The 26,655-nt window shown below is 42.5% G+C and overlaps 1 pseudogene; it reads left to right on the forward strand.

Moving 5' to 3' along the window:
- Window positions 1-26,655, forward strand: part of LOC124268799 — a 139,139-nt pseudogene that overhangs the window by 77,119 nt on the left and 35,365 nt on the right.

Consider the following 26,655-nt stretch of genomic DNA (forward strand, 5'->3'; position numbering starts at 1 on the left):
CATTGCAGCTGTTTATACATCTTTCCAGCAAGGGGCGGTGGGGTAGCCTAGTGGTTAAAGCGCTCGCTCGTCACGCCGAAGACCCGGGTTCGAATCCCCACATGGGTACAATGTGTGAAGCCCATTTCTGATGAACCCCGCCGTGATGTTGCTGTAATATTACTAAAAGCGGCGTAAAACCAAACTCAGTCAGTCAGTATTTCCAGCAAAGTACATGTAACGTCAGCTTTTCAAGGATAAGACTTTACCATGGAGGTGATGACCTTATCTGGGAAATATTTAACTATTTTCTTTAATGTCGGTCTTCTTACATTCCATCCACTTCGACAAATCCCAGATGTGAGTGAAATTCAGTTCCTGGATTTCAACTCGCATACATGACTCCATACTTAGCTGAAAAAATATGTGACATTATTTTTCTGATAACAATCAAAACATAAACATGTTATAATACTGAATGTATGTAATAGCAATATCAGTTCTTTATTTTAGCAAGCGGACACTTCATCTACATCGTGAATTCTTTTCCACGAACGCCAAACGACACTTGTCGTCTGCTGTCTCCAACTTTGTCCAGCACTTCCGGGTCGTGTCTGCGCCTGTGGTACTACATGTACGGCCCTCACGTCACCGGCCTCAGTGTCTACACCGTCTTCGGAGGTAAAAGGACACAGATATGGACCAAATCAGGAACCCAGGGCAGCAGCTGGAAACAGGCGCTTATTGACATCTCAAGTCCACAAGCATTCCAGGTACGATGCCGATGGTGATGTGATTGACGATGTTGGTGGTGGTAGGGGTGGTGGTGTTGTTTATAATTATAATATAAATAAACCACAACGGCCTGTAAGCAATGGAGTCAGGAGCAGCATGATTATTATTATTATTATTATTATTATTATAGGATATTAATGTAGCGGACATATCCAGGCAACTAGTGCATGCTCATTATTTTCCCCTCGATCATTGGATGTCAATCTCAATGGCACATCGTATTATCAGAACCCCCTGGGGAGTATACAACTCTTGCAGACACTGGGCGCACCGAGTTATTGTGGCTTTCTCATCTTAACGAGGTACCCATTCACAGCTGGGTGGACTGGGACACATAGTCATAGTACTTTGTCCAAGTTCACTGCACGTTGCTGTACCCGCAACAAGGTGTTTGCACGTATTCATGTGGCCACCATCTGGTCATATACCAACGGATTCGTGGGTTCTTTTAAGTACACAGGGTTGTGACAACACTGAAAGAGTCTGCACACAAAGTTGACTCCAAGGTTTTTACACCCAGTCACAGGTGGGCTCGATCCCGACACCTCAACCTCGCTGGATCACTAGCCTGGCGCCTTAGCCAGCTCGCCCACCGCGCCCCATAAATTAATACATTCATGGCACCATGACTTACAGCCAGGTCTCGCAATGAAACCACCCAGTACTCTTATGTTCTTTCGATCAACTTGTGGGGCGGTGGGGTAGCCTTGTGGTTAAAGCGTTTGCTCGTCATGCCGAAGAACCGGGTTTGAATCACAGGCCCTCGTGTCTTTGCGAGGATTAATTTTGGTTTTAAATATATACAAATTTGAGATGACCCCCGACTCGAAAAGCCCTCTGGTTGGTTGATGCTTGTTAAGGAGACATTTACACCTGATGCTTTCTTTTTAGAAGCCATTGCTGGAAAAAAGAATCTTACATTTACAAGTCAAGCAGCCAATGAAAGTAAAAATTCCCGCGAATTTATAAAGAATGTGCAGATTTACAGGCGTTGACCAGTCAGAGGGCTTGCTTCGACCACACCCGTTTTGTGCTGATATATCGTCATCCTTTTGTGTCAAGATCGTTTAGTTGAGAGTCAAAATCGGGTTTAATCAACTTGCAGAAATAACAATAAAGAATTGGTAGGTGTCATGAGTGGTGCTCGATAGGCCAATCATCCATGATAATGTTTACATTAAGTTTTAATCGATTGCATGCGGTAGCGTAGCGATCTGCAAAGGCTGGTGGGGTGCACCGAAGTGTCCGGCCTTGTCATTATGTATTGTACTGTGAAGTATTTTGAGTCGGCGGTCATCTAAAAAACAATATTTTAAAATCTTTTATCCTCGCAAAGACACGAGGGCCTGTGGTTTGAATCCCCACATGGGTACAATGTGAGAAACTCATTTCTGGTGTCCCCAACCGCGATGGTAAATTGCTAGAAGCGGCGTAAAACTAAACTCGCTCATTCACTCAACCAACTTGGTGTTCTACTGTTAGCTCTCTGACAATAACTGTTGATGACAACAATGATTGTTTTTTTTTGTTGTTTTGTTTTTATTATTGTTTTTTGGGTGTTTTTTTGTTTTTATTAATGGTACTGACTCAAATGATAGTCGTGATGCTGGTGGTGACGAAGATGACTTTAATACTTGACCAAAATTGTCCAACCCATTATCGCCTTTTACTGCACCGTTAATCATTACATTGATGCCCCTGTGACCAGCATCACTTGATATTGTTCTGTGAAGCATCACATCTTCCTGCCTCGGGTGTTGATCACATTATAACACTTTATTACAGATTGCGGTTGAAGGAACGCGTGGTCTTTCTTACCAGGGCGCCATCGCTGTCGACGACATTAACTTCTCCAACTTCCCATGTCCCTCATCCACAAGTAAGTTTAGTATTCATGATTATGATAGCGTTAGTTAATTGTTCGTGTACCAAACCACCTTCGGAGGCACACAACGTGGTCCTTTGCAGTTCCATGAAAAGACAATTCCTTGTCCATTCCAAAATGTTTTAAGACATTGTTTTCCTTTTCAGTTGCCGACTGCGACTTCGAGGACATCCACCTCTGCGGCTTCCATCAGACCAGGACAGGGGACAAGTTTGACTGGACGTGGACAACACAGAGGACGTCCAGCGTCAACACTGGACCCAACGCTGACCACAGCTACGGAACTAACAGAGGTGATTATGACGTATTTTCTATAAACTGTGACCAACATAGATAGGGTGACCCGCAAGACCCAGCATTAATCGCAGCAATTCGCTTTTAAGAGTTGCGGCCCTTAGTCGCGTCAGAATCCGATGATCTTTCGTACGAATTCCAGATTCGTTCCTTTATGTAAATCTGATTTGATAGCTTTTCTAATCATCGTGATCAATTTTCAATGATGTTAAAATTGTAATGCTTATAATTTTGGTTAATGTAGTGTTTGTTTAGTTTCTTATTTTGGTCGTATTGTCTGTGCCAGATTTTCCATTGTGTTTATGTCATGTTTCCACAGGCCATTACCTGTACACGGAGGCTAGCCTTCCTCGTCGGCCGGGCGACAACGCCTTACTTATAAGCCCTGTCTTCCCGCCGAGCCTTGGGGAGTGTCTTCAGTTCTTTTACCACATGTACGGTACATCAATGGGCACAATGAATGTGTACAAACAGCCCGTAACTGGCCCAAGGATAAAGATCTGGACCCAATCTGGTGACCAAGGCAACAAGTGGCAGATCTCCCAGTTGTCCCTGACAAGCACCACCAACTTCACCATTGTATTTGAAGGCATCATTGGCAGCAGCTACTACAGCGATATGGCCATCGACGACGTTGGTATCCGAAACGGTCGTTGTGCCTTACCAGGTACGTAGACCGTGAATGACAGTGTCTTTGTATCAAGGGTTAAATTAACAGAGTGACTTGTTTGTAGCTTTTAGAAATATTCCAGCAATATCACGACGGGTAACACCAGAAATTGGCTTTACACATTGTACCCATGTGGGAATCGAACCCGGGTTTTCGTCGTGAACGTTTTAACCACTAGGCTACACCTAGGGATAACTGGGGACATCCATTTTGGTCGATGTCAGTCAATAAAGAGTAAGGGAATGAGTTAGTAAGGAAGCCGCCTTGAACAATATTCAGCAATATCACGGCTGGGACACCGGAAATGAGCTTCACGCATACCCATGTGGGGAATCGAAGCAGGTTTTTAGGTGACGCTCGAACACATGAACCACTAGGCTACCCAACCTTGCCTGCGTTACTTTAGAAATGGTGACAGGGATCCTAATTATGATTATGCAAGTTTGAATGAAGTACGAAACATGTGAAATAATTTCTGAAGCGTATTTCTGTGAATTAAGAACAAGTAAAATATAAGTAAATGTGTAGTGAATTTAACTATTTCGCCGTAGTGTTTCTTGTGCCTAATATTCAAAGGAACGTAACGTTGGAAAGACACGTCGATCTCTTACACGGATAATGTTTCGGAAACCATTTGTAATATTTCTCTCAACTCTTTGTGTCAAAGAAAGCATCATATGTCTCAATCAATCTTTATTCAGGACTGAATGCTACAGGCCCATGGTACAAAGTATATACAAAGTTTGCATCATATGTCATTGCAGGTGACTGCGACTTTGACAACGGCTTCTGCGCATGGATAAATGTCAACTTTGGAGACAAGTTTGACTGGCTTCTTTTGAAAGGTCACACCACGAGTTCATATACGGGACCAAGTTTTGACCACACAACAGGAAATGCTAATGGTAACAATATTTAAAATATTCATAATTCCAAATAATTTTTTGACGTTTTTCACGTCTGAGCCTTATATATTGTCAAAGGATTGCGTCTGGGTTGGTTTGACTTCTCCCATACATTGTATTGATGACGTGTAAAGGAAACAAGGACCTTGAGTCTGACTCTGCCAGGATGACCCGATCCTCTCTACTTCATTCATTTATTTTAATATGAACATGACAGTGATTTTCAGTGATTTACGGTTCCAAGAAATTTCAAAGGAGTTGATCCCGACAAAGTAGTCTTTGCCAACCTCATCAACGACATGATAACGTTGAGCAAATCAGTCCATGAGCAATCCTGATTTTCAAATATGCCAATAATGGTTGTCACCCCCCCTCCCCACCCCCCCTCTCCAATATAAAAAATTGAAGGGTGTGACAACCATTATTGGCATGAGTATACATTTCATGTATTCTGATTTGAGTACATACTTCTGGAACACATATATTTTAGTTAATTTTATATGCCAACACAGTGACTTGACTAGTCAAAGTCAGTCAAATTGTTGACAGTGAAGATACTAGTGTACAAAACCCAATGCATTTAGCGGGCAAACAATAACTTCGGCAAAGCTCCGAACATCTTCCCACTGAAATCATACCTGATTTCATGAATGGTTAGTTTAAACATACTTTATTCATAATGTGAAAAGGGTCGGGGACAAGTTCTTACAACTTATAAAACCCCTCTCCAAAGATATTTACAATAAGGGATACTTGCCCAAGAAAGGTAGGTGAATATCGAGTTTCTTTGCAAATATCGAGTTAAAAGGGTAATTTGCTTATTGGGACCATGAATTATATCGAGATATCCGAAATATCGAGATATCCGTATCGAGTTAAAAGAGCTTGAATAATGATAAATTATGAAGGATTTTGCCGGACCGAGATGTTATATCGAGACAACCGAAATATCGAGTTCGACATAACGGTGCTCGACTGTAATTGCATCACAAGCAATTATTATAAACAGACACAGAGGAAAATTGACAGTTCAGGGGAAATGGTCTAATGAAAAAGGTATATAGAAAGAAGGCTTCTGGAATGGTTACCCTACATCGAGATAATGATTAAACAAGACACTTATTACAATAGCTAGGCTGGAAATGTGCCACGGTGGTACAAAGTAGCCGGTCTTTGAACTGTTTACTGGTTTTTGTTTCAGGCCAGTACGCATACATCGAAGCCTCCAGTCCTCGTCGTCCGGGTGACAACGCCCTTCTACAGAGTCAGGTCTTTCCCCCGACCTCTCTCCGCTGCTTCAGGTTTTGGTACCACATGCTGGGCAATGGAGTTGGTACACTGAATGTTTATAAGGTGTTAGGAAACGGCAAGGTCTTGATATGGTCACTCAGCGGAAACCAACAGGATTTCTGGCACTTTGGACAGATCCCAATCAGCAGCAGTACTGTATATTACCAGGTACAAATAAAACTACAGCTCTGAGAGAGTGAGTAAGTGAGTGAGTGAACGAGCGAGTGGGATTTTGGCAATATCAGTATATGGTTCCTCACCAAGGGAGACCCGTGAAGATCCGGGTTAGAATTGATCTTCAGTATCCCATGCTTGTCGTAAGAGGCGACTAACGGGATCGGGTAGTCAGGCACGCTGACGTTTGGTTGACACGTGTCATCGTATCCCAGTTGTGTAGATCAATCCTCATGATGCAAATCACTGGATTGTCTGGTCCAGACTCGATTCTTTACAGACCGTTGTCATGTAGCAGGAACATTGTAGAGTGCGGCGTTAAACAAACAAACAAATAAACAAACAAACAAAGAAAACATAACAACCAAACCAACTGTGATCACGTTTTATACTACAACACGGATACCCTGTGAAGCCTTGCCTTTTTCGGTCGCCAGAGTTAGCATGTTACCCTTCATTGCGTTGTAGATTCATATCGAAGGCATTGTCGGGAACAGCTATACGGGCGACATCGCCATTGACGACGTCACCTTCACAAACAGTTACTGTGGTCGTAAGTGGGCTGTGTCATCTGGAGAACTTTGAAAGGATGTTTATCCTCAATCTTCAGACATTTTAATGTACTGAATGAATTAAATAATTCATAAGGTGTGGTTTACTGATTATAACGATGCTGAAAAGAAAAACAATTCTGATATAATAACGATTAATAACAATAATTTGTTGATGATATGTATTAATCTGTTCATAATGATACCAATACGTGGATTTGTTAATCTATTCAACAACTCCTCTGTTACAGTTCAACCAACTGCAGCCAACCCCAGTTTGCAGACATCTACATCCACAGTGCCACCGAGTCTCACAACACACTTCTCAACACCAAGTACGTTATCCTGCAATTAGCTGTCTTGTTCATGCAGAGTTGCGCCCCTTGCTAGCAGGATCTGTTGTTCCTTGTTTATTACCACTGGTCTGTCTATTGGATTAAAACCCATACACAACACACTTCTCAACACCAAGTACGTTAAAGCCTATCCTGCAATTAGCCGTCTTGTTAATGCAGAGTTGCGCCCCTTGCTAGCAGGATCCGTTGTTCCACGTTTATTACCACTGGTCTATCTATTGAATAAAACCTATACTCAACTAGGATGTAACTGAAATAATTTAAACTTGAAAGTAGTTTTATACTAAACTGCCTAAACATTTGCTGAAGAGTGAGTGAGTTTAGTTTCACGCCGCTTTTAGAAATATTTCACCAATATCACGGCGTATTTGATGAAGAATGGTGAATAAGGGTGTCAGAAATAAATAAATGAAGTTATGTCAGTGTTGACTGTCTCATAACGTATAAGCTGTACACGTGTTGCTACTTCCATGCACCTGTACAGGTAAAACTATAAGATAGGTCTGTATTCCGTGTTGTTGTAGTATTCCTACTTCCATGCACCTGTACAGGTAAAACTATAAGATAGGGCTGTATTCCGTGTTGTTGTAGTATTCCTACTTCCATGCACCTGTACAGGTAAAACTATAAGATAGGGCTGTATTCCGTGTTGTTGTAGTATTCCTACTTCCATGCACCTGTACAGGTAAAACTATAAGATAGGGTTGTATGCCGTGTTGTTGTAGTATTCCTACTTCCATGCACCTGTACAGGTAAAACTATAAGATAAGACTGTATTCCGTGTTGTTGTAGTATTCCTACTTCCATGCACCTGTACAGGTAAAACTATAAGATAAGACTGTATTCCGTGTTGTTGTAGTATTCCTACTTCCATGCACCTGTACAGACTGTAAAACTATAAGATAAAACTATAAGATAGGACTGTATTCCGTGTTGTTGTAGTATTCCTACTTCCATGCACCTGTACAGGTAAAACTATAAGATAAGACTGTATTCCGTGTTGTTGTAGTATTCCTACTTCCATGCACCTGTACAGGTAAAACTATAAGATAGGACTGTATTCCGTGTTGTTGTAGTATTCCTACTTCCATGCACCTGTACAGGTAAAACTATAAGATAGACTGTATTCCGTGTTGTTGTAGTATTCCTACTTATGCACCTGTACTGTATTCCTGTATTGTTGTTGTAGTATTCCTACTTCCATGCACCTGTACAGGTAAAACTATAAGATAAGACTGTATTCCGTGTTGTTGTAGTATTCCTACTTCCATGCACCTGTACAGGTAAAACTATAAGATAAGACTGTATTCCGTGTTGTTGTAGTATTCCTACTTCCATGCACCTGTACAGGTAAAACTATAAGATAGGACTGTATTCCGTGTTGTTGTAGTATTCCTACTTCCATGCACCTGTACAGGTAAAACTATAAGATAAGACTGTATTCCGTGTTGTTGTAGTATTCCTACTTCCATGCACCTGTAAAACACTTCCATGCACCTGTACAGGTAAAACTATAAGATAAGACTGTATTCCGTGTTGTTGTAGTATTCCTACTTCCATGCACCTGTACAGGTAAAACTATAAGATAAGACTGTATTCCGTGTTGTTGTAGTATTCCTACTTCCATGCACCTGTACAGGTAAAACTATAAGATAAACTGTATTCTATGTTGTTGTAGTATTCCTACTTCCATGCACCTACAGGTATATAAGATAAGACTGTATTCGTGTTGTTGTAGTATTCCTACTTCCATGCAGGTAAACTATAAGATAAGACTGTATTCCAGTATTCCTACTTCCATGCACCTGTACAGGTAAAACTATAAGATAGGACTGTATTCCGTGTTGTTGTAGTATTCCTACTTCCATGCACCTGTACAGGTAAAACTATAAGATAAGCTGTATTCCGTGTTGTTGTAGTATTCCTACTTCCATGCACCTGTACAGGTAAAACTATAAGATAAGACGTGTTGTGTCATGCACCTGTACAGGTAAAACTATAAGATAAGACTGTATTCCGTGTTGTTGTAGTATTCCTACTTCCATGCACCTGTACAGGTAAAACTATAAGATAAGACTGTATTCCGTGTTGTTGTAGTATTCCTACTTCCATGCACCTGTACAGGTAAAACTATAAGATAAGACTGTATTCCGTGTTGTTGTAGTATTCCTACTTCCATGCACCTGTACAGGTAAAACTATAAGATAAGACTGTATTCCGTGTTGTTGTAGTATTCCTACTTCCATGCACCTGTACAGGTAAAACTATAAGATAGGACTGTATTCCGTGTTGTTGTAGTATTCCTACTTCCATGCACCTGTACAGGTGAAACTCCTATAAGTACAGGTAAAACTATAAGATAAGACTGTATTCCGTGTTGTTGTAGTATTCCTACTTCCATGCACCTGTACAGGTAAAACTATAAGATAGGACTGTATTCCGTGTTGTTGTAGTATTCCTACTTCCATGCACCTGTACAGGTGAAACTATAAGACAGGACTATTTTACTGTGTTTGCAGCACCCACCCAATACGACTGTGACTTTGAATCCGGCACATGTATGTGGACACAGTCCATGGCTGATGACTTCGACTGGACCAGATCCCAGGGTCCAACAGGATCAGTTGAAACTGGACCAACTAACGACCACACCAAAGGCACTGGTAGGTCCTTGACCTATCCACTTGTACAATTTTTTATTAAATGTGTATTTGGAGTCTACTTGAGGATTCCTACCTGATTCTGGATGTGTTTGTGTGTGTGCGTATATATGTGTTTGCATTTTTGCGCGTGTTTATGTGCAAATGCATATGTGTATGGAGACCATTACAATATTCACATGTTTTGTGCCGATTCTTGTTTTGTAAGCATCCGAATAGTTCACGTGGTTTCGCGAAAGTAGTAGACATCTCAGACATTGGATTTCCTCTTGTATTACGCTTACACGCCGTCGTGTATTTTAAATATTGTTCAACGTAAAAAGACACCCTCTCTTACATATGAGCTGGTACTAATAAATACAATGACGCATGTCCCGGCACGCATACAGAAGGTCGTACCCGTGAAGGTCAAGGTTACAATTGATCTTCAGTAACCCATGCTTGCCGTAAGAGGAGACTCTGGTGGTTAGGCTCGCTCACTGGGTTTACACAAGACATCGGAATATTGCTGAGTCCGGCGTAAAACTAAACTCATTCACTCACTCACGCCGTCGTGTATTTCAAATATTGTTCAACGTAAAAAGAGAGGGTACTTATAAATATAATGACGCGCTTGTCCCTGCCATGCATACTGAAGCAAACGATCTTCCTGAAACTCTGAGCTGAAAATTCTGGACAATATAATTTGAGAATGATATCTGGTTCAGGTCAAGGATGGTACATGTTTATCGAAACATCAAGTCCAAGGAGTCCCAACGACACTGCCGTTCTTGTCGGTCCGGTGATCCAGGACAGGACATACAGATGTGTCAGTTTCTGGTTCAGCATGTATGGCCCGGATGTGAACACGCTGAACGTGTACATGAAACCTTCCACGGGAGGTTCAGGGAAGGGAAAGCTCATCTGGACTCGGTATGGAACCCAGGGCAACCAATGGAACCATGCTGACGTCACAGTCATGCCAAGTGGAAGCTACCAGGTAATCCTCTGTTTATACAGATGAATGGTAATGCCTCTCGAGAAGAAGAAACGTTCTTTCTAGCTATAAAGGCGTTCGTGTACGCCAGATTCTGTTCCTAGCATGGTGTATTGTGTGTAGCCTATGTTTATGCTGATGCAAGGTAGTACCTCTCGAGAAGTGGAAACGTCTTGCCTAGTAATAAAAGTCTGAATGGAAGATTCTATTCTTTGGTGCATTGTGCGTGGCCTATTTCAGATACATCCCTCAATGGTATCTATGTAAACTGAAAGAAACATGTAAGTGCTGAATGTTTTACGTATATTGTATATGAAATCATGTGCTCAAGCTACAGATATCCTCGAAAATGTTCTTGATACCTAACGTGACTTCTACAGTTGATCTGTTCTTCTGTTCTTCTGTTCGACCTGTCTGTCTGTCTGGTGTTCCTAGATGGAGTAAATAGTTTAGATCCCCATTATCTTTGTTTGTACCATGCTTGTGAACATATTTTTGTAGATACTGTTCGAGGGTGTCAGAGGATTAAGTTTCAAAGGCGACATTGCCATCGATGACATCAGGATTGCCTCGGGACTATGCACATCAATAGGTAATTACAAGAATGTGATGATTATCAATTCTCTTGTAAAAGCTGTAGTTAAATAAATCTCTGTTTTAAATGAAGTTGCTCAGGTGAACTTACGTAAATATCAAAACTAAATCAACACTAAATGTGGAGTTTGGCTGAAATGTAGTTACAGATTTTACAGGTTCATTGAGTCGGTTTTATTCCACTTGATCATTAAGTTACGTTAAGTCAAGCGGACTACGTCTGCTAACGACTGTGCAGTTGATGTTAACTATTCACCTCTGGTCCATAAACGCGAGCTGTTAATGCCCACGAGTTATTATTTATCCACTTGTGAAAGCTGAAAATAATAATTAAATTCCCGTTTTAAAATGGGTCGCTCAAGTTGCACAGAAATAAACATCACTGAATTTGGAGACAGACTTTAATGTTTTCAATCACAGAATTTAAAAATTTCCGTCGTTCCGTTTCCATTTGATCACGAGTCTGTCCAGGCAAATCAATACTTCCCCGCTCATTTCAAAAAATACATCAACAGTGGTATGCAATATGAGACGTCGAGCCTAATGACCACTCCCTGTTACCCAACAGCCTCTCAGGACTTCTGCAACTTCGAGTCATCGGCCATGTGTGGCTACACTCAGGACAAAACGGACATATTCGACTGGACATGGCAGCATGGCTCTACCTCCAGCTACGGGACAGGACCCACGACAGACCATACAACCGGGACGTCCAATGGACACTACGTCTACATCGAAACCTCTACACCGCGACGTCCCAACGACACAGCACGTCTGATCAGTCCAACCTACACGACCACCAACGACCGACCACGCTGCTTGCAGTTCTTTTACCATATGTACGGAAGCGATGTCGCCACCTTGAACGTTTACAGTATTCCAGAGAACAGCCCGACCAACAACTTAACTTCCCCATCATGGACCAGGTCATATAACCAGGGAAACAAGTGGTTGAAAGGATTAGTTCCTGTCTACACGCCAGGAAATTTCAAGGTGAGTGAAATATATTTCGTGGCTGTTCTCAAATATAACTATGTATCTGATTACGACATCATATTGGCTGCTACTGCATTCGGGCTTGAACCTTGGCTTCATGCTTGACTAAGCCGGTGGACGGGTTTGGGTTTCCTTTCGTTGGTATTTAACGCCGCACTCAGCAATTTTCCAGCTATATGTCGGTGGTCTGTAAATAATCGAGTTTGGACCAAATAATCCAGTGATCAACATCATGAGCATCGATCTACGTATGAGATACGATGACATGTGTCAACCAAGTCAGTGAGCCTTACCACCCGATCCTGTTAGTCGCCTCTTACGACAATCATGGGTTGTCGAAGACCAATTGGCTGAAAGTGTGATCAACGTGTGGAGCGTCTGAAGTTTGATCTGGTTCATTGGACGACGCTGTGGATCCGTGATCACTGGATCCGGGTTCAGTTATTTACAGTAGAATCTTGGTGTATTGATAAGTACAGATATTGTAAACAAAAACGTTTTTGTCTTAACTTGAATCTTTAATTATTCTTCAAATCACGTTTTAGATCGTCTTTGAAGGGATAGTTGGTAGCAGTTACCATGGTGACATTGCCCTAGACGACATCATCGTCGGTCTACTACCATGCCCGAAGTCAGGTAGGTCACAGTCATAAGTTTTGTGTCTGATCAGCAATAAATAAAGTATTGTTCTTCTTATTTTAGATAGTAAAAACAATTTCTTAAAATGAGATGGAAATTCCTATATTTCTTTAAGGCAAATCAACATTTTGTCTCAATAAAGAATAACAACTGACACCTACGAAGGTTGGATAAAATGAAACTGGGCCTGTTCAAGCATTGTAGAAAATATGTATCATTAGTGTTACGCCGCTTTTAGCAATATTCCAGCAATATCACGGTGGGGGACACCAGAAATGGGCGTTATTATCATTAGAAGACATTATAACCCGCGCAGGAAGTCTCCAATATTTGGTCTGGCAGCACCAGGGCCTCGTGCCCTCCTTGGACAGGGAAACGTGGTCAAGTGAATATAGTTAAGCATAAAGTTCACTTACACACTCAGGATTCTGCGACTTCGAGCAAGACATGTGCACTTGGTCCAACACTCGTCATAACGACAACTTCGACTGGATGAGATCGAAGGGTAGGACGTCCAGCGTGATGACCGGTCCTAGCATAGACCACACCCTCAGAACTGGAGCTGGTCACTACATGTTCATGGAGGCCAGTTCACCTCGGGTCCCAGGGGATAGGGCGCGTCTCATCAGCCAGGTGAGACACAGAAGCACACACAGTGTATGATCCACTAATTCAACTGAATTAATTCAACTCCCGTTAACATTCTGACAACAGCTTGCTTGCTGTAATATAATCTTTTACTAGAAGTTCTTGATATAATGTTTCAGCGCGTTGTTCCAACTGGCCTATTGTCTTGGGACTGGCAGTACGATGTTTTAGGATGGAGAGCTTGCACTAAGACAGATTACTTGTTCGGTCACGTTTAAAAATCATGCAATATTACCCAAGGAGGATGAACTAGTGATGTTGTGAGGAATATGTCCTCTGAATGAATGATGTTCAGCTTTTAGGCAAAATGTGTGAATGGCTGGTGCAAGAGATGGGGCAGGACATGGTAACCTTTTCCCCAACACCTGGTGTCATCACTGATTTTCAGTGACCCATTCAAATAATTTGCACGGCTATTTTTTCCTTTATTCCAAATGAATTTGTTTCCGAGGATAGTCAAGACTGGGTATTCTTTTGTTCTGACGTTCTATATTGTATAAGCCTACCCCGTCTCTCTGAATACCCAACAGAGGTCTCCTTAACACGGTTTGAACATATCAGATTATGATAATTATTTCCCCCATCAAGTCTCACATTTTATAGGAAAACAATCGGTGATTGATTTCGGAAGGGACACAAATTGTTTTTCATCTGCCTTTCCAAACGTTAGAGACAATCAAAAACATGTTGTTTTAAATCTAATCAATTTAAATGTATTGCATCAACTGACATATATTTTCACAAATTAGCCTGTAGAATAAGCAAGTGGACAATAACCATGAGATTGGGCTATTCTTGTCTGCAGATTTGCTCCGTTGATAGGAAATGATCTCTTAATGACGTTGACATACATTGAGCATGAACATCAGCATCAACATCATCATCAACATCAACATCAACATCATCAGGTGTTTGTTGACCACTGCTTTCATTAACGTGAGTCTGCTATGTATGCTTGATTCCTCGATTGTAGGCCTACCCTCCGGTCGCCGGCGGTGCGTGTATGCAGTTTTGGTACCACATGTACGGTTCGGACATCGGAACCCTCAGAGTGAAAATGTTGATCAACAGCAGTGACGATTCTACAAGCACCGAGGCTACGTTGTGGGAGTTGAGCGGCGACTCCGGAGACCAGTGGAACAACGGACAAGTGAACATCTCCAAGATCTACAGCAGTAAACCCTATCAGGTAGGGTCCATGGTTTGTAAAGGATGGGCATAGATCCAGACTTTGTGAAAGGATGGGCAAGGATCCAGACTTTGTGAAAGGATGGGCATGGATCCAGACTTTGTGAAAGGATGGGCATGGATCCAGACTTTCTTAAAGGATGGGCATGGATCCAGACTTTCTTAAAGGATGGGCATGGATCCAGACTTTCTTAAGGATGGGCAATGATCCATGGTTTGTTAAGAAATTGGCATGGATCCAGACTTTCCTAAAGGATTGTCAAGGATCCAGACTTTCTTAAAGGATGGGCAAGGATCCAGATTTTGTTAACGAAGGTTCACAGTTTCAGTTTAAGCAGTGCGAAATGTGATGGGTGGATAAGGGTGTGTAGGAGGGGAGGGGTTGTTGGAGGACGGGGATATGGCTGGGGTGAGAATGGCTGGGTGCAGTGTGTGTTCTAGCGGAGGGGGTGTAAATCTACCCAAACAATAATGACTGTAAAGGGTCAAGACTGTGTCGCAAAGGTGACGCAAAGGTTACTTTCTTCAAGCTGTATCTACAATTATATGGCTGTACATTAAACTGTATATAAATACTGATAGATTTCCATTAGACCTTCCAAAAAACAGATAACATATATTGCCACATTTTTGACCGACCTCGGTCAACCACTACATTTTGTGACATTTCATCTAGATAATCATCGAGGGAGTGAGGGGGAATGGTTACCATGGTGACATTGGCTTAGATGACATCGAGGTTACCAATACTCCATGTCAGACTGTGCCGAACTATGCGTCACCATCAGGCCAAGGCGTTGTCTCATGTATGTGTTTCTTATCCAATTTGAACTAACTTAACTATTTCTTCCGCATATATAATGTCGCGGATAATATCGTTTACAAACACAAGTGTCGGAACTTTTCACTAGTCAGAAAAAGCTTTAAAATGAAAAACGTTAAATCATCATTAAACCTGATCAAAGTTAACATAATGTTATTATAAACAAAACTTTTCGGCGATTAATATTATCCGATAATACTCAACATTCATTTTAGTCTCTGGGAATGCGATGTGCGGATTCGACTCCAACAACATCTGCCTCTGGACACAGAGTAAGGCTGACAACTTCGACTGGACTCTCAACTCTGGGCACACACCATCTGCAGGCACTGGTCCAATCAGCGATCATTCCGGAATGGGTGAGACTGTTTACATTTTCAACTATGCTGTGAAAAGTTTCAAGGCTCGCCATTGTGACCTATCGATCCTAAGGTGAAACAAAATGTTGAACTGAAACCTGTGCGTTAAAGAATGTAATGTGAAACCTTTAAAAAAGGTATCAGTTACAATTGTATCCTGAAATAAAGTTTTCAAATCACTATAGTGGCAGTACCAATCCAATGGCAATATAATATTAAAGTAGTGATTATAGCAATAAAGTGAGTGAGTGATTTTAGTTTTACGCCGCACCCAGCAATATTCCAGCTATTTGGCGGCGGTATGTAAATAATCGAATCTGGACCAGACAGTCCAGTGATCAACAGCATGAGCATCGATCTACGCAACTGGGATACGATATGTGTCAACCGAGTCAGCGAGCCTGACCACTCGATCCCGTAAGTGTCATCTTAAGACAAGCATGGGTGACTGAAGATCTAACCCGCATCTTCACGGGTAGATAGCAATAAAGACAGTGATGATATGCTTCAGAACTGCAGCAGTGGTCAAGGTTCCAAAAGATTCCTAAATCCTGTGATAAATGCTTGTCTTCATGAAAAGATGCATTTTCAGAAGTTTCTGTTCTGGAACATTCTCAACCTCGCTGTGAGTGAGTGAGTGAGTGAGTTTAGTTTTACGCTGCACTCAGCAATATTCCAGCTATATGGCGGCGGTCTGTAAATAATCGAGTCTGGACCACACAATCCAATGATCAAGAGCATGAGCATCGATCTGCGCAATTTGGAACCGATGACATGTGTCAACCAAGTCAGCGAGCCTGACCACCCGATCCCGTTAGTCGCCTCTTACGACAAGCATGGGTTGCTGAAGGCACCTTCTAACCCGGACCTTCACGGGTCCTACCTCGCTGTGTCGGTCTACAGTGGGATATTCTGTATGCTCTAAATGAGAGCTCTGGGCCACCGTTCGTATCCGATTTGGGAACGTGGTGTCTGTACTGATTATATCCCAGGCGGCGAAGCGGATTAGAGTATCTTCAGCAACCCCATCTTGTCGAAAGAATAACAGGATCATCTGGTCAAGCTTGCTGACCTTTGTTGATGCATGTCAGCGTAGATCACAAAAAAGGTCTATGCTCATTATGTTCATCTCTGGATTTTCTCTTCCAGATTTGATTGTCGACAAGTCGCCGCCTTAAACGTGAATACTGAGGCGTTAAACAATCAAACGAACAAACAAACTAAACATATGTTCTTATCTGCAGGGTCTTACCTTTACATGGAGTCATCTTATCCAAGGAAGGCCGGCGACAAGGCTGTTCTCGTGTCCCCAGTGCTGCCCCCTACCGGCACCACCTACTACTGCTTCAACTTCTGGTACCACATGTATGGCCCAAACATCGGTGACCTCAGTATCCGCGTCAGCCTCGGTGGACAACAGCTGCTGAAGTGGTCAAAGTCCGGCACCCAAGGAAACAAATGGCAACAGGGTCACTTTAACGTAAACAGTAAAACCAATTTCCAGGTATTTTTTTATTGTTGTGTTTGTTTTATTTTGTATATGCCTCACCCTGTCTCACCCTGTCTCACCTCATACTTCTTATCATAATCATCTGGCTCGCTCTTTTCGCTTTTAGATGGTCATGCTTTTGAATTAGTGCACCATGATTTTAAAATTTTCAAGGTTTTGAATTCAAAGCAATGACGCCCTTTTAGGCCCACAATCCATGTGTTACGTTAGATGTGAATATTCTTAGACAAATCCATTTCTGGTGTCCCCCGCCGTGATATAGCTGGAATATTGCAACAAGCGGCATAAAAGCAACTCACTCACACTAAGACAAATCACTTAAGGTTTATAATTATGATTGACCCAGAATTTGTTCGTATTGATACACCCTACTCCTGAAATATCACAGGGATCAAACTAAGACAGCACCGGTACCTGTTATGGAATGTCTTCTGGATATGGACAGTGCGATAGTAACGTATGCGTTTGCATCCTTTTGTTACTGGATGGTGAGAGTTGGATAATTATGTATTTCTTGTTTTAGATCTTCATTGAAGGAACAGTGGCGAATGGTGTCTTCGGCGACATCGCCATTGACGACCTCAGCATGGATGCCAACGTCTGCCCTGGGACAAGTAAGAATCAGCGTGAATCATTATAAGGAGTAATGAAACGTGAAGCAATATTGACTGGTCCGATAATAAATTACAAGGTTATCCGAGTACAACATTGGTTTGTGTGCATGCTTTCGTTAAATGAAGTTCATATTGATGTAAGTTTTGGGACATACGTAAATTTTGTTGAGGATTTCCTTCAATGAAGTTAATGTTATCATTTGGGGCACGATTCTAGTCGACCCGTGAGGATCCGGGTTACAATTGATTTTTAGTAACCCATGCTTGTCGTAAGAGGCGACTAACGGGATCAGTTGGTCAGGCTCGCTGACTTGGTTGACACATGTCATCGGTTCCCAATAGCGTAGAGCGATGCTCATGCTGTTGTTCACTGGATTGTGTGGTCCAGACTCGACTATTTACAGACCGCTGCCATATACCTGGAATATTGCTGAGTGCGGCGTAAAACTAAACTCACTTACACACGATTCTTGTCAACGTTTGTTAGAGATAATCAGTTTTTGTTGATGGTTTCCCTAAATGAAGTTCTACATTTATGTCCTCCAGAGACATGCGACTTCGAGATCGACACCTGCGGCTACACACAAGATACGACGGACAACTTTGATTGGCTGAGACATTCACAAGGAACAACGAGTGTTGCCACAGGTCCCAGCCAGGATCACACAGAAGGAACCGCTAGTGGTAGGAATATGATGTGGTGTCGATGTAGAAACGTTATGAGAGATCTGGGTGTCGTACAAGGCGATTTTAGTGTTAAGATGACCGTAACTCCCATACCCATATGGTAGTCTTAGCGCTAAGGTTGTTTTGTATAACAGCACCCAGAACAGTATAAAACACAAACTTTCACAATTAATCAGAAATAACATTCTGTGTTATCTAAACTTGTCTTGGATAGACCGCCTCCGTGGTGTAGTGGTTAGAGCGGAAGGTCGCGGGTTCGATCCCCGACCGCGTCATACCAAAAGACGTTAAAATATGGTACTTGTTGGTCCCTGTCTGGCGCTCGGCATTAATGGGTACAACAAGGACTGCTCGGCTCGGAGTCAGTATAATGTGTCTGAGTGGGGTATTCATGCTTCACTGCGGCATGGTATATCAGTGGGCTAGCACTATAAAACCAGCTTCAGTCTGGGCTAGTACAAGCAGCCGCACATATACATACACATGCATGCACGTCGTCATATGAGCGAAATATTCTCCAGCACGATGTAAACCCAATTTCGCCTTACCTCTTTTGGATAAAGCCGCATGGGATGGCTTCCCAATGTAATAGAACTGATGTTTTACTAAAGACGTGATGGTTGAAAAACTGAATAATGGTTGTTCTAGGTGCTTGTTTCTTATAAACCAGAGATGTGTTGACCCGCACATTGACGTCCAGTTTGTCAAATTTCCATCTTTATGTTTTACCATTTGTTTTATATTACGCATGCATGCACGCATACATGCATGTTTACATACATACATACATACATACATACATACATACATACATACATACATACATACATACATACATACATACATACATACATACATACATACATACATACATACATACATACATACATACATACATACGAGTTGGGGCGGTGGGGTAGCCTAATGGTTAAAGCGTTTGCTTGTCACGCCGAAAACCCGGTTTGATTTACCACATGGGTACAATGTGTTCAGCCAATTTCTGTGTCCCCTGCATTGATATTGCTGCAATGTTGCTAAAAGCGGCGAAAAACCATACTCACTCACTCTATTTAGTTTGAGTTTGAAATGTCAACAATATTTTGCAGGTTACTACATGTACATTGAGTCGTCAGCCCCACGCTTACCTTACGACAAGGCCAGAATGATCTCTCCAGCATACCAACAGACATCTGCAGAGTGTCTGCAGTTCTACTACCACATGCACGGCTCCACCATGGGCAGCCTCAACGTCTACATCATGGTGAACGGCAACAGGGGCAGCCCCGTGTGGACACGGTCGGGTGAACAAGGAAACAAGTGGATTCTTGGACAAGTGACCATCAAGGCGTCCTCTACATACCAGGTAAACAACGCGCTTTGTGGCACCGTTTACGTTTGTTCGGATGAGCATTGATTGGGTCCAACGGTATATATGCCAAAACCAGCCATACCCCATATAATCATAGGTTCGAATGCCTGATAATGAGCATTGGTTTACCATCATCATAAGAGCTTAACATGTAGATATAGAAGATCAACGACATTGAATAACAAGTCTCCATTAGCCGAGTTGACGATTACTCAACACGTACACCAAATATGCACTGTTCCTGAGAGCTTGATCTCATAGTGGATTTTGCATCTGAATCAAGGATAATTGAATCCTGTCACAAGTAAGGGGCGTGGAAGCGGGTATACCAGGGCATGCTCCGGTTGGTTCTTGAAAATAACTCATACCAGATACACCTAGTCCAGATATAGATTGTTCCTGAATTTGGTATGCCAAATTTTACATTAGTTCCTATTTTGTTTCAAAGGTGGTGTTCGAAGGTGTCAGGGGACGTAGCTACTACAGCGACATCGGCCTCGACGACATCTACATCGACAGCGACGCATGTCCAATACCTGGGATCTGTGACTTTGAAACCGGTCTTTGTGCCTTCACAAATATTCGTGGAGATGACTTTGACTGGACACGAGCTAAGGGTGCCACCCAGTCGTATTACACCGGACCTTCCACAGATCACACAACAAACTCTGTGAATGGTGAGAGCACGACCTTTGCATAACTATTTTCATTTATGCATATCTGAAACTAGACGAATATCCCAGGGTCCTGTATCACATTCAGACTTTCACCCCCGGTTCCCCAGCAACCTGTGATGGTCACAACAGGCACCATGGAAGGGGCTTTCAGGTTCCTTGTTTTGTTCTATAGATGTCATCATATTGCTGCTGCCCATAATATCAATCACTAGATTGTCTGGTTCAGATTGAATTATTTGCCCATGTATCTGGAATATTGGTGAGAGCTGTGTCCAACTACAAACCTAGAAGGACAAACCTAGAAGGACAGACCTACAAAGACAGACCTACAAAGACAGACCTACAAGGACAGACCTACAAAGACAGACCTACAAAGACAGACCTACAAAGACAGACCTACAAGGACAGACCTACAAAGACAGACCTACAAGACCTACAAGGACAGACCTACAAAGACAGACCTACAAGACAGACCTACAAGGACAGACCTACAAAGACAGACCTACAAGGACAGACCTACAAGGACAGACCTACAAGGACAGACCTACAAGGACAGACCTACAAGGACAGACCTACAAGGACAGACCTACAACGACAAAGACAGACCTACAAGGACAGACCTACAAAGACAGACTACAAGGACAGACCTACAAGGACAGACCCTACTACAAGGACAGACCTACAAAGACAGACCTACACAAGGACAGACCTACAAAGACAGAGGACAGACTACAACAGACAGACAGACCTACAAGGACAGACCTACAAAGACAGGACAGACCTACAAAGGAAGGACAGACCTACAAGACAGACCTACAAGGACAGACAGACCACAAGGACAAGACAGACAAAGACAGACCTACAAGACAGACAGACCTACAAGGACAGACCTACAAAGACAGACCTACAAGGACAGGAGACAGACCTACAAAGACAGACCTACAAGGACAGACCTACAAAGACAGACCTACAAAGACAGACAGACCTACAAGGACAGACCTACAAAGGACAGACCTACAAAGGACAGACCTACAGGACAGACCTACAAGGACAGACCTAGACTACAAAGACAGACCAGACAAGGACAGACCTACAAGGACCTACAAGGGACAGACCTACAAAGACAGACCTACAAAGACAGACCTACAGACCTACAAGGACAGACCTACAAGGACAGACCTACAAAGACAGACCTACAACAGACAGACCTACAAGGACAACCTGACAGACCTAAAAAGACAGACCTACCAGGACAGACCATAACTGTAACCTTACCAGTGGACTAACACATCTTCCACAGTTTGCCTTCATAATTTACCCTGGACGGTGGGGTAGCCTTGTGGTCAAAGCGTTCGCTCGTCACGCCGAAGACACTGGTTCGATTCCCCACATGGGTATAATGTGTGAAGCCCATTTATGGTGTCCCCGCCATGATATTGCTGGAATATTGCTAAAATCGGCGTAAAACTAAACTTACTCATTCACTCACTCATAATTTACCCTCCTTATTATCTAATATTTCATCTCATCGATATTGGATATTCAGTTTATGTAAATGACGTTGGACACTAGAAGCCACCCTACCCTGGGATCACCACCTGGCAAGCTACCCTATCTGACACGTTATCATTTGCAGGTTACTACATGTTCATTGAATCCAGCTCCCCAATGACGACAGGCGAGAAGGCGTGGCTGCTGAGTGAGAAGCTACCGGCTACAACAGGCTCTTGTCTCACTTTCTACTACAACATGAACGGAGCAGGCATGTACTTGAGTGTCCTCTGTAACTCAACAACCCATGCTTGTCGTAAGAGGTTTCTAACGAAATCAGGTGGTCAGGCTCGCTGACTTGGTTAACACATGACATCGTATCCCAATTGCGTAGATCGATGCTCATTGTTACGGTTAATGATTTGCCGTGACAAAAGGTTTAAGAGTCCCCTTTGAACCAGCAAAATAGAACACAGACAAGTCTAAAATATTCAATAATATATTGAACAAACAATGAGCAAGCTACAATAAATGACAATACAGATTTCTAGTACAATGCAACTGAGTCACAAATCTAAAATGTTGGGTCACAAATATCAAATATTAACTCACCAGAGTCTTGACATTTACAGTGAGAACAGATATACTGATTGAAGGTTGTTTACAATGACAGCAGGCAAGCACGGTCAGTCTTGAAATGTTGAGAAAACTATGGCAGACAGATGTGTATAAATCCAGTCATGTGAAAAGTCACGTCGCACAACTCAACAACCAGCCTTTATATAGCTCTTACACAGTTCTCGAGCATTCTAGCAAAGCTAGGCTCCATCATTATTCTCTCAGAACGTTATGGAATCATGTGGAACACACGGCATGATGAAAGCCGTAAATAAACAAGATTGCCAAGGGAGGCAACTCTGAAGCGCTATCAAAAAGGCGTACCGCTACAAATAATATTGCCACTGAACATATATGATGTGAGATGCGAGCCAAAACCCACACTCAAAACTTTAAACATTGTGACCCATAATAAATATCACTTAATCAATCCGATATTACAAATTACTAAAAACTGATTTATGATTAACAACAACATTTAACAAAGCTTAGTTTGTTAAATTTTCATTCGACATCTATTATTGGCAAATAGAATCATAAGATATTGTTACGGATTACCTTGTTTGTGCATCGGATCCCTATTGTCACCTATATTACCAGTGCAAAGATCTAACTGGATGCACTTGCGTCTGATCACTGGATTGTCTTTCGATTATTTACAGAACGCCGCCATTTAGCTGGAATATTGCTGAGTGCAGAGTTAAACAACAAACAAAGCATAGCAAAACAAAACTTAAAGGTCTAACCTGTAGTTTGAGGTCGAGTAGTCTAGTGGTAAGCGTTAGTTCGTCACGTGGAAGACCCGGGTTCGATTCTCCAAATGGATATAATGTGTGAACCCATTTCAGGTGTCCCCTGCGTAATATGGCTGAAATATTGCAAAGAGAGGCGTTACGCCAACTCACTCACTTACCTGTTGTCTTCATGTACCATCTGTTTTCAAGGAATGGGAACTTTATCCGTGTTCCAACTGGGCGCCGTGTCTAACAAGACCATCTTCAGTGTCACCGGAAACAAAGGCAACGTCTGGCTGCAAGGGCGGGTAACTCTCACCTCCAACACCCCCTACCAGTTCATGTTTGAGGGCAAAAAGGGAGCTAACTATACAAGCGACATGGCTCTTGATGACGTCAGTCTGCTGGTAGGAAGTTGCGCCTCTCAGACCACAGCCGGACCCTCGACAGCCCAGCCTGTGTCTACAGCAGGTGAGTCACGGGACCGATCTTTATTGAACAAGATCCCTTTAATTACTTGCCGTTTAGTATAGTCTGCTGAGACAAAATGGGACTGGGGGATTTGAACTGGGCTGGGAGTTTTGAAGCAAACACCCGATGCTTTAAATTTGTTGAACGCTTTAAAATCATTTTTGCTCTGAAGGGAGGACAATGTCATCAGTTTGTCACAACTTTTTGTTTTCAGGAAATCCATTATTGAGGCATTGATAGAGACTCTTATACAACAGTTGTTCTGTTTTCAGCTCCACTGTACAGCTGTGACTTCGAGCATGGGTTATGTAGCTGGTCACAGAGTCACACTGACTCATTCGACTGGACGTTACACCAAGGGTCAACTGGAAGTGTAGGGACTGGACCAAGCTTTGACCACACGACGATGAGCACACAAGGTAAGCAGACCCACGTGCGCGTGGATTGTTGTGATTCCCAAGGACGATTAAAACCAAATAGTAATAGTAATAGTCCGCTTATATGGCGCTCATATCCAGGCACATTGCCTGCTCACGGCGCTACGTACATTACTATCCCCGGTCATAGGACACTATCGCACTTTCCGATACTTTTTCAACTCCCTGGGGATCATACAGCCATGCTGCCTGTTAGGCGCAATGAACTTAACACTCACATTGCTAGCACATCCTCACGGGTACCCATTTTACAGCTTGGTGAACTGAGACAATGTGGATCTAAGTATCTTGTCCAAGCATACTACACAAATATGCCCACCACGGGACTCAGAACCTAGGTGCCTCCACCGGGGATCGAACCCGGGCCTTCAGCGTGATAGGCAGACGCCTTACCACTGCACTACTGCGCTCCACAAATCAATCAATCTAAACCACGTTGCTAATATATAGTCAGTAAGGTGTATTATTACTCCTTGGAAATTTTAGTTTTATTGTTTTAACCGCCATTTCGTTGTATACGACGTTGAAAAAATATAGGTGTTTTTGCAATAACACCGATTTATTTTCTGTGATTGTTACCGTTCTGTTACAATAACGTAAGACAGATTTTGAATAGAAGGTATCTTGAGAGATTTCATCTGATACCTTTTGACAGAAACTCCCCATGGGAACGATTTTTCACAGATCCGTTATGAACTTAAATACAGCTCTTAACAATTTAAAATGTTGCCTGCGGTGCAAGCTGCAAATATTCTCCAATGGAAAGTACAGATTTCCAACATAGTTCCAAACGGTGAATGGTCCTTGTATCAAACTTCCTATTGTTGAGATGTCCTGTCTAATTCTGACATGACCCGCACCTGTTTATGTATCATTCATTTAGGTCACTACATCTACATCGAAGCGTCGGGGCAGCAGCCAAACGCATCAGCCGCCCTCGTCAGCCCAACGTTGACAACAACAGGCCCGACGTGCGTCACGTTCTGGTACCACATGTACGGTTACCATGTCAACCGTCTTGGAGTCTATCTACAAAGTTCAGGCGGGTTTCAGCAACAGTGGACCAAAGTCGGCACCCAGGGGAATCAGTGGAAGTACGCTGAGGTGGAAATAGGGACAGTCACCAATACCCAGGTGGGTCAAGCTCTATCTGCATGTTCGATCGATTTTGATGAATCGTCCCTTGTATTACTTAATTATTGGCTTTAAGTTGTGTTGGAACATTATGGAATTGTTTGGTAATATTAACCATGTCCTTTTGACTTACTTCCTTGGTTTTGAGCGTCCCACTCTATCAAAATGTTATCATGACAAATATGGCTCCATATCTACCTCGTGCTATAGGGTGGTAGTCCAAGTCTTTGTACAGAGTTGCGTCCCTTATGCGTTTGAGGAAGCTATGATCGCGGGTACAAATGTTTTTTCGCCCTGGTTAACTTGTTTTTCGGCACCGTAACCTGGTGTCAGGTTAAAGTACAGACTTTCGTCACATCTCACTTTCCTCCAACACCAGAAACACGCCTTGCTATGATCGTTATTCTGTTCAAAGAGGTGACTCACACGCACTGACTCACTGCCATTTCTGTATATGATATTGTATATTCCAGGTCGTGTTCCAAGCCCTGCGTGGTATCGGCTACCAAGGAGATATTGCCCTGGACGACCTGAAGATTCTCAACGGAGCCTGCCCTGCGCCATGTAAGCTTTTACGTTACAAACTTACACTGTAATACTAATTCCTGTTATTTAGTTACACCGCAGTTTATGAGACGCCATAATAGAAGTACTGATCACAGACGCTATAGCTCACATTGCGTGCTTATTAGATACAAATTGATGATGAAATACAATACCATAATACAAATTTGTTTCAGCATACTGTGACTTCGAAGACATCAAACTCTGTGGCTACACCCTGTCCAGCTCTGATTGGTCAAGAACACAAGGGACCGGACCAGTCAAAGACCACACGTATGGGACAAGCCAAGGTATGTCAACAATGAAACTGTACTATCAATAGTGATGATTTTCACCCAGTTGCTTGGTGTCGATACATTTATTCTTATGTGTTTTATGACTACAGTAAACATACAGCCATGGATGGGCAAAACATCGTGAAGATCCAGATTGAAACTGATCTTCGAGAACTCATTCTTCTCGAAAGAATCGACTAACGGGATCGGGTGGTCAAGCTCGCCGATTAGGTTGAACCGTGCTATCGTACACCAATAGCGTAGATCGGTGCTCATGCTGTTAACCACTGGT

The sequence above is a fragment of the Haliotis rubra genome, unplaced genomic scaffold (assembly GCF_003918875.1).
Source record: "Haliotis rubra isolate DU_JTF1 unplaced genomic scaffold, ASM391887v1 Scf14, whole genome shotgun sequence".
Classification (NCBI taxonomy): Eukaryota; Metazoa; Mollusca; class Gastropoda; order Lepetellida; family Haliotidae; genus Haliotis; species Haliotis rubra.